The sequence below is a fragment of the Salvia splendens genome, chromosome 10, assembly GCF_004379255.2.
Source record: "Salvia splendens isolate huo1 chromosome 10, SspV2, whole genome shotgun sequence".
Lineage (NCBI taxonomy): Eukaryota > Viridiplantae > Streptophyta > Magnoliopsida > Lamiales > Lamiaceae > Salvia > Salvia splendens.
Genome location: NC_056041.1, coordinates 27,872,518 through 27,883,420, shown reverse-complemented (window position 1 = coordinate 27,883,420; position 10,903 = coordinate 27,872,518).

The window sequence follows — 10,903 nt, the reverse complement described above, 5'->3', positions numbered from 1 at the left end:
TAAAAGTGATCTCACTACTGTTTTCAAACAGTTCAAGCTTATGAGTGAAAACCTCCTAGAATCAAGAATTAAGATTCTCCAATCAGACTGGGGAGGTGAGTATCAGGGATTAGTTCATTTTTCTGAAAGAGAGTGGGGTAGTTCATAGAGTATCCTGTCCATACACACCACAACAAAACGGTTTGGCTGAGAGAAAGCACAGACACATAGTGGAAACTAGTCTAGCCTTGTTAGCTCAATCTTATCTTCCACAGAAATTCTGGGATGATTCCTTTGTCACAGCTGTTTATCTCATTAATCTTATGCCATCCAAAATCATCAATAACATTTCCCCATATGAGGCTCTTTTTCACTCCAAACCTGACTACTCAGTACTCAAAGTCTTTGGCTGTTTGTGTTTTCCTTATACTAGACCCTATAACAACCACAAACTTCAATTTAGGTCTGTTAAAGGGGTTTTCCTAGGATATAGCTCATCTCACAAAGGATACAAAGTTCTTCTGCCTGAAGGGAAGGTCATGGTGACTAGAGATGTCATCTTTGATGAAACTGTTTTTCCATTTCAAAATTCTACATCTCCTACTACCATTGTTGTCTCCAATCCTTGCACCTATTGTTTCTCCTCATAGAGGCAATACTGCACCAGATCACTCATCTGGTACAGATTCTGTCAACAGTCCCTCATCACTGTTATCACCTGATGTTCAGTCACCTGATTCCTCACCTCATGATGTCCATCCAATCAAAGCAGTCACTCAGGCAACTCACTCAATGACAACCATATCAAAATCTGGAATCTTTAAGCCCAGAGTCTTCACTCTTTCTGTGTCATCTCATCTTCCTAAATCAGCTCTAGAAGGCAAGAATCTTATAGGCTGCACTTGGGTTTTCAAGATTAAGCTTCACTTGTCTGGTGTTATTGCTAGATATAAAGCAAGATTAGTGGCTCAAGGCTTCTCTCAACAGTCTGGTTTTGATTTTAATGAGACTTTCAGCCCTGTGGTGAAGCCTACTACAATCAGAATTATCCTTAGTCTTGTTGTGTCTCTCGGCTAGACAGTGACTCACCTTGATGTGATTAATGTCTTTCTTAATGGTGAGCTTAAGGATGACATCTACATGAAGCAACCAGTTGGTTTTGAACAAGGGGGTCCTCACTTGGTATGCAAACTCAACAAAGCAATCTATGGACTAAAACAAGCTTCCAGAGCATGGTTCTTCACAGTTCATTCTGTCCTGATCAAGCTTGGCTTCTCCTAGAGTAAATCTGATGCTTCCATGTTCATTAGACAGAGATTTGGGGAGGTTATCTACTTGCTTATATATGTAGATATATGCTCATCACATGGACTTCTCAAGACTCCATTCAGAAGGTGATATTTCAGCTTAACTCTTGTTTTTCATTAAAAGATCTTGGGGAGGTGAGCCTGTTCTTGGGAGTTGAAGTTGTCAAGACTACTGATGGAGGTCTACATCTATGCCAATCCAACTACATCAAAGATCTTTTAAAGAAAGCTAACATGACAGGAGCTAAAGGCTGTCCAACTCCAATGATTTCCACCTCAGAATTGAGCAAAAACTCTGGAGAACCAGTTTCTGATGCAAAACTCTACAGAAGCATTGTAGGAGCTCTGCAATATGCTTCTATTACCAGACCAGCCATCAATTTTGCTGTCAACAAGGTGAGTCAGTACATGGCTGAACCATTAGACACACATTGGAGGGCTGTAAAGAGGATCTTAAGATATCTTTCAGGGACTTTAGATTATGGAATTCAAATTAGAAAGTCTACTGGTGAGGTTTGTGCGTTCTCTGACTCAGATTGGGCAGCAGGCCTAGATGATAGGAGATCCACCACAGGAGTGTGTGCCTATCATGGAAGGAACCTTGTCTCATGGTGTGTTAAAAAGCAAACTGTGGTTGCTAAATCCAGCACAGAAGCTGCGTATAGGAGCCTGGCTCAAGCAGCTGCTGAAGTTAGTTGGTTGTCTTCTATGCTTAGTGAATTGAAGATTAAGAAGAAAGGGAGTCCAGTGATTTGGGTGGACAACTTGAGTGCAATTGCACTGGCTTCTAACCCTGTCGTACATGCAAGAACTAAGCACATTGAGATAGATATCCACTTTGTTCGAGATAAGGTTCTGAGCAGGGAGATTGAGGCGAGGCATGTTCCAACGGGGGATCAAACAGATATATTCACTAAACCCTTGAGTCATCAACCCTTCGTGAAACTGAGAGAAATGTTGAGAATAATATCTCTAGCCTCACTCGGATTGAGGGGACGTGATGAAAGAGATAACAAAGTTGGTCAAGCAGCTGCATGCCAAGTTGATCAAGCTATTGGTCAAGCCGCTGCAGGTCAAGTTGGTCAAGTTGAAAGAGATAACAAAGTTGGTCAAGCCGCTGCTAGCCATGTTGATCAAACCGCTGCTAACCAAGTTGATCAAGCCGCCACCTGCCGAGCTGATCAACAAGCCGCGATCCGTGATCTCAAGTCACTGGACCGTCAAGTTGGTTAAGCTGCAATGCGTTGTGCGCAAGCCAGAACAACCACGAACTCCATGAGAGCTGAAGCTGAGAATGAGACAAAGAAGAGTAAGGAGTGGGCGGCACAATAGGAGCCAATGATCAACCTCACACGTGTTGAAACCGCGGACAGGCCAGCTTAGATGGAGAACCACATGTGTACTTGGCGCGACGTGGTGTTGCGCGGTTTAAAGAGGAAACATGTCTTGCAGAGTTTGTTAAAGTAGATTAGTACAATATTTTAAGTCTTTTGAATGTAGTATATATGTATTGCATCTGGTTACATTTGAAGCAATGAAAAATGCCGATTTGAGAGAACTCTCCAAATATATCTCCAGTGTGTGTGTGTTCATGGCTTCCGCAGCTTTCTTTCAATGGGGAGGAAGGAGTCTTGCTGAGCTTTGTTGAAGCGGTGGACTTCGTCGAGGAAGAGGAGGGTTCTTTTGGCGCTGCGGCGGCGGGCGACGTCGCGGACCTCTTTGACGCCGGCGGTGACGGCGGAGAGGGAGACGAAGCGGTAGGAGGCGGAAGGGGGACATGAGGAGACTAGGGCGCGGGCAATGGAGGTCTTGCCAGTGCCGGGAGGGCCCCAGAGGATGATGGAGGGGAGGCGGCCGCAGGCGGAGGCGGAGAGGAGGAGGGAGTCGCCGGAGAGGAGGTGGTCCTGGCCCAACACCTCGTCGAGAGAGCGCGGCCGCATACGCTCGGACAGAGGCGCGCGGCGGTTTTGATTGAATTTTAGGGGATCTGGGGCGCTTTTGGGGGTGGATCGAATCTGGGGAGTGTTGGATTTTCTAAATTAGGGTTATTTGGGGGTTTTTGGGATCTGATTTGGGATTGAGATTGAAGAATCGGTTGATTTTTGGGCTGGATATTGGGAGGGGTGGAGGTGGGGATTGAGAGGAAGGTGGTGGTGGTTGTTATTGAGGAGGAAATCGGTGGCTTTGTGGATATCGCCGCCGCAGGAGGAGAGGGCATGGGCGGCGAAGCCCATGCCTAGGAGCTGCTCAAGTGCAACATCCGCCTCCATTTTTTTAAAGTTGAAAGTGGTGATAAGAGCATCAGCAGTGGCACGGAATTCCAGGTAAAATTCCCCGCGGAATTCCCAAAAACACCTCCTGCCACGTCATACGGACTTCCCACTGCATTGCTACGTCATAAGGACTTCCCACTGCACAGTGGCAGACATCCCCAAGGACTTTCCGAAGGACTTCCCACAATTAAAAAAACCACAAATTCACAAATTAAACAATTTCCGGAATTAAACAATTTACGAAATTAAAATTTCGACACAAATAGGGAAAAAATTCCATTAAAAAAAAGTACATTTCACCAAATTAAAAAAATGATTTTAATAATTAAAAACTACATCAACAACGACACCTCTGCTGCCATACTTCTTCAATAATATCGTTCTGGAGCCGAACATGGGCTTGTCTTTGGCGCATGTGTTCATAATGCCCACCACTACCACTACCACTACCAGCCATTCCGGATATATTAAATAAATGTAGAGAGAGAAACTTGTTAAAACAAGTGGTGCGAATGAAATGCAGTTCAACGAGCCGTATATATAGAAATTTTTAAAAAAATTAATGCAATAAACGGGAATTCCGCGCGGACGTCCGTGGGAGTCAACGCAATGGGGGACGTCCTCACGCCCGTCGCGACGGAGTTCCGCGTAACCCCGCGGAACTGCGGTGTCCTCGGCGGAATTTCGTATCCGTGCATACCATGCACAATGGCGGCACGCCGGTCGGAATTCCGCTGGGACGAGCGCCATTGCTGATGCTCTAATTATTTTCCTTCTTTAGGGATTAATCTGTACCCTAATTTTCCCGCTCTTTTCAGTGACTTTTGATGTTTTTGGAGGGTTAAATATAGTATATAATTCATACAAAATGTTTCCTTTTTTGTTCCATAGATAAAAAAAGTTTGAAATTTATATATATATTATATAAAAAATTTCATTTGTGATTTAATTTAGTACACTCCTCATTTATTTATAAAATACTGAATATTTCACTAATTCTTTGTCTATATAAAATACTGAATATTTCATAATTGTTTCATGTTGATAAAAAAGTTTAGTTATCAGTATAACTTTTCAAAAATGGAATGCACATATTTTTGTGGGACGGACGAAAATAAAAAGTGCACATTTTATGGGACAGAGGGAGTATTTTATATTGTTGCAAAAAAATTCACCATTGTTTTATGATTTATCTGTCACATAAATAAAATGTTAACGCCGTTTAAACACATATGATGGAATGTATAAAATGAAATACGAATGAAACTTTTTATATGATTTACATAAATTTTAAACTTTTTATATTAATATAAAGTAAAAGTGAAATATTTTGTATGAGTTATATATTTACTCTAGAACATTGTTCGTCTTAATAATGATAGTTGAGAACATGGGATTAGGCTTAATATGGAAGGTGGAAGCCTCATTTGATAAAATTATTGACCGCAAATGGTAAACAATAATTATAACACTAAATTAATTGACTAAAGAAATACTATTGACTGCAATTGATAAAACAATAATTATAAAACTAAACTAATTGACTAAAGAAATACTACTAATATATTATATATTTGGAAAATGGCATGGGAATTTAGATGCGGTTTTGTAGGTTAGATGGAAAGAGAAAATAGTACTCCTCTGTGCTATAAAAATACGCGCACTTTTCATTTTCGTCCGTCCCACAAAAATATGTGCATTTTATTTTTGAAAAGTTATACTCCCTCTGTCCCATTAGAAATGAAACGTTTTCCTTTTTAGTTTGTCCCATTAAAAATGAAACGCTTCCTAAAATGGAAATATTTCTATCTCTACTTTTTCATCTCTCTTACTTTACTCTCTCTTCATTAACTCGCATATTTAATGGGACGGAGGGAGTATTAATTAATAATGTAGGTCTCACTATACACTAACAGTACTTTAACTATCATTCTTCTCATTTCTCTTACTTTATCATACCATTCTCCTACTCTCTCGTGCTTTACCAATTTTGTCTTAATTCTCGTACCATATTCATTCCCATATTTTTATGGGACGGAGGGAGTATATTTTATTAATGTGAGATAGAGTTTTTTTTTTAAAAAAGAAATGTAACATCTTTTATGAGAGTATAAATTTTATATAAATGAAAAACTTACTTGGTAAAATCCCTTTTTTATTAAAGAGAGGAATGAAATGCTTTTGTAAGCTGATGTACTACTACTATTTTTTCACCCAAATCCAATTTTATAATCTTGAGAACAACTGAATTTCTTTATCGACATTGTAGTAATTTTATTCTTCCAAGTCCCAACCCAACACAATGTTTAAGGTCATTCACAACGCTGCCATTAAACCGTCCCTTAATCTTCCCTTAAATTACTATTCGCGGGCTCCACTGTACTTTTTTACTCCATCCCTTAACTAAGGGACGGAACCTGCAACCCTCCGTCCCTTAACCGTCCCTTAAATTACTATTCATTCAATTTCATTTTTTATTTTTATTTCCAACCAAATTCAATTAATAAAAAACACACTTCATTAAAAATAAAATAACATTACAACATAAAATTTGAAAAAAATTAAAAAAACATAATTAAAAATCTTAAAAAAATTAAAAATACATAATTTAATTTCCTCCGCCAAAGTTTGCCCAAATGTGCTCCATTAGATCATCTTGGAGTTGGGCGTGGGCGGTAGAGTTACGTCTCCTTGCCCGAATAGACAACCGTTCTTGTATAGACGGATGCACTCCACTTCGAGGCGGACTACTTGTGGTTGAGCTTCCGGGGGCTTCAGGATCGAACAAATTTCCCGTCTCGGGTCCTTCGTCTTGGACAATCATGTTGTGCAAGATTATGCACGTATACATGATGTCGACCATGCTCTCCATGAACAACGTACGAGCCGGGGCTTTGATAATGTTGAAGCGCGCTTGGAGAACCCCGAACGCCCGCTCCACATCCTTTCGAGCAGCCTCCTGCTTCTGCGCAAAAAGCGTCTGCTTTGCGTTCACAGGCCTAGTGCACGTCTTCACGAAGGTTGGCCACTTCGGGTAGATGCTGTCGGCAAGATAGTACCCCATTTTATAGCGCCGGTTATTAGCGGTGAAGTTAATGGTCGGCGCTTTACCATCCAAAACTTCGGCGAAGAGGTCGGATTGGTGGAGCACGTTTATGTCGTTGTTCGAGTCGGGGACCCCGAAGTACGCATGCCAGATCCATAGCCGGTAGTCGGCGACGGCCTCGAGCATAACAGTGGGGTGGGTGCCTTTGTGGCCGCTCGTGTACGACCCCCTCCACGCCACCGGGCAATTCTTCCATTGCTAGTGCATGCAATCGACGCTGCCAAGCATTCCGGGGAATCCGTGCACTTGTTCGTGAAGGCTGAGCAGAAATTGGCAATCGGTCGTGCTTGGCTTCCGGAGAAATTCGTCTGTAAAGGCTGTCCGGACGCCTTTGCAGAATTGGAGCGAGCACATTCTCCCAGTGATGTCTCCAATGTGGAGGTATTCGTCGAACACATCCGTCGTTTGTCCAGTCGCAAGCTGACGGATTGCTGCAGTACATTTCTACAGCGTCGTGTGGCTGGGACGGTGGACGGCGTCGAACCTTTCTTGGAAGAATTCTTCCCGAGCCGCCAATGTATTTGAGATGTGGAGAAATAGCAGTCGCCGCATGCAAAAACGGCGACGAAAGTAGGTATCTCCCTACACCGGGTTTTCGCAGAAGTAGTCGCGGATTAACCTTGCGGCGGCTTCCTCCCGGTTACGATGGATGTAAGTCCGGGAGCGTCTTTGGGCTGGCGCGGCTTCCTCCGCCTCCCGGCGTCGATTTTCTTCAAGTGATTCTTCCATTATTCGACGCATTTGCTCATACGATCCATGAGATCGATTAAATTTGGGGGAAGAATAAAAGAGAGATGATTTGAGATGAAAATTGGAGAGGAAATGGAGATGATTTGGGAAGAATATATGTGTAGTTGTGTGTGAAATGAGGATGAATTATGAGTATTTATAGAGTAAAAAAATAAAATATAAAAAAATGGAAAACAACTATAAAACGGTAATATTACCGTTTGCCAATTTTTAATTTTTTATTTATTTATTTTAATTCAAATTTTTACAAAATATATTTATTGCGTCAGCGTGACACGAATCCCACTCGCCGACCCGCGAGTGGGCGTCACGCATGGCCTGGGAGCTCGCCACTTCGCGGGAGCGCGTGGCGAGACGTCTCGCAACGGGTCTCGGAGGGACGGAACGCAGAACGGGCTGGGGACGAGACGGGGCGCCGCGACGCGTCACGCCGCCGTCTCGTTCCTTCGCGACGGAACACGGGCCACCCACGTGACGCTTTGCGGGTGGCCTAAGTGGTAGATACGGTTTTTAGGGACTCCAAGATTGGTGAATTTGAAAGGTTTTATTGGTTATTGTGAGATTTTGTGGAACTTAAAAGGTTTTATATTTTATTAATGAATATTAAAGCACACAATTTATCTTTGCTGGACTTACAATCTTCTTACTACTACTTCCAACATCCTTGCCATGTTGATTTGTTTTGGCTGGACTCACAATCTTCCTCCTCTTCTTACTACTTCCATCATCCTCGTCGTCTCCATCGCTGTCGCTTTCGTACGAATCCGCAACCATCAACTCATCTTCCCACTCCGAATAAGAAGATTCTTCTGATGAAGAAAGCATTGAGATTGGCAATTTTTTAGGGGTTCCATCCATGTTTTTGGACACACACTGCTAATTTTCTCCTTTGCATATATAGCAATTACCATACCAATCGTCTCCAAAGCATTGATCCATTATAGAAAAGATATGATTTTATTTTCAAACTTTAGTAAATTGAATCAATTTTATACATATTAATTGCTGATGTTGCTTCTAGGTATAATGACAATAATTTGGAATGACCGAAAATAATTGATTATGGAATTGGTATAATGACCACAAATATAACCAATCTTTCTTGTTCTTCAAACAAACTCCATTTATGACGAACCAAAGATATGTTGAATTAATCTTCCATGAATTGGTGACCACCATATTTGACTTAAATAGGAACCGAAATTGTGGAAGTCAAATTTACAAGATTTTCGTAATCTTATTTTTACTTGGATCTAATTGAAATAAAACTGGGTATATTATTTTTTTAAGGAAAATTATTATTTTGATATTATGGCAATGCCATAATGGAGTTTAAATAGTAAATATGCATTATTTTGTATTTTTATATAAATTCATATTTTGTTTTTATACTAACTTTATTACCCTTTACATTAAATTATTCATTAAATACACCTATATAAGGACATTGCTCGAACTATGCATATGGTATAATTCTTATTTTTAACATGGAATCCATATATTTATGATGACAATATTTTTTTATATTTCATCCTTTTATTGCATTTATTTAAGAATATCTTTAAAATTTTAAATACTGGAGTATAATTTTATCAGCTTTATTTAATGTACATTTATTTATCTAATAAAATAATGATATACTATTATTAGCAAATAATAATAATGTGTTTTTTATTTATCAAACTAGTATTTATAAATTTTAATTTAAATAAATTAATAAAAAACAAATAGTTAAATTATTAATTTTTTTATCTAATTTTAGTAAAATATAAATAATTATATCTAACATATTAAGGATATTGCCCTAATTATGTATATGGTATAATTCTTTTATTTTTAACATGGAATCCATATATTTATGATGACAGTATTTTTTTATATTTGATCTTTTTATTGCATTTCTTTTAAATTGTGGTATTTTGATTTACATGTCCCAATCTATTTTATTCCAATAATGCAATGATAAAAATATATCATACTCCAAAAATGCATGTATTTTTTGATACAAGTCCAGAAAATATAATAATAATAATAACAGAAGTATTTTTGAATTATATGTACCAAACAAACATAATTACTATTTCCTCCGCCCCAAAGAATATGCACTTTGAGTTCGTCACGAATTTGAATGCATATAATTGGTGATGTAAGAGAGAGGTATAGAGAAAAAGTAATTAAAGTATTATTAGTTTAGAATAAGTCTCACCTCAATAAATAGAAAATAGTTTCTAAAATTAGAAAGTACATATTCTTGTGGGGACGGACTAAAAAAGAAAGAGTGCATATTCTTGTGGGACGGAGGGAGTATTATTTAAGATGTGAATATAGTAGCATATAGTGACGGACACAGGATTTTGATGCTGGAGATTTCAAAATAATGTCAACAATTGTTGTAGTATAATTTAATGTCAGTGACACAACCCAAACATAAACCTTACAGAATTGCGATAGAGAGATGGATAATGAGAGAAGTAATTTCAGAATAAACAATATAAATTGTATTCCCTCCTTCCCAAGGTAGTTGGAACATTTATTCTAGGCACGAGATTGATTTGTTAAAGGTTAAAGTAGAAAGAGTAAAGTAAGAGGGATAATAAATTTTTTACAAAATAAAAAATGACTCAACTACCTTGAAACAAACCAAAAGGAAATACGACTCAACTATCTTAGGACGAAGGGAGTATATATACATACAAAGACAGTGTTGGCATCGAAATAATTGAAGAATACTCGTATAACGTCACATTAAAATTTTTCCAATATTATATGATAGTAATGGAGCTAAAAATTAAGTACGAGTATTATTATTTTTTATTAAATTATAAATCAGTGGAAATGCCATTATGATCCTAAGAACTTGGGTCATGTTAATATAGACTCCATTGAGAGGCGATGACAAATGAAGACGAGAATACTCACAAGGCCAATTATCTTACAAGAATGGGATATCAATGTAGACAAAAGATTCAAAAAGTGCAATTAGGACAGATAGTGCTAGCTACCACAACCAATGTCATACACTATCCAGAAACATCAAGTTGCCAAACTGCATATTTATACTACAACTTAAAGCAGCCTCTTATATCTTTCTGTGTTCCTTCATATATAGTCCATCTGCAAAGAGGAAATACCAAAATACAACATAGAAACTTGCAAGAAGGTGATCATCAATTTCGACAGCAAACTGAATCTCTAGGTGCAAAACATATTGCTATCACATTTCTTTTCCCCAGCTAGCACAAGAGATCTTATACTTAACAACATTAGGCGTCATCAATTTTCTATAAAAAAAAATTAACCGCCTGCGCCAAGTGCACAAGAGACTAACATCATCGTTCGACAAGTATAAGATAGTTGGCATAATGGGGACTACTTATGTAAAAATGTTACTCTAAATGTTTTAGATTATAGTTTGTACATTGGGTATTATGTCGTAGACACATTAATGATGATGTGGAAAAATTTAGAGAAAAACTTCATCAAGCATG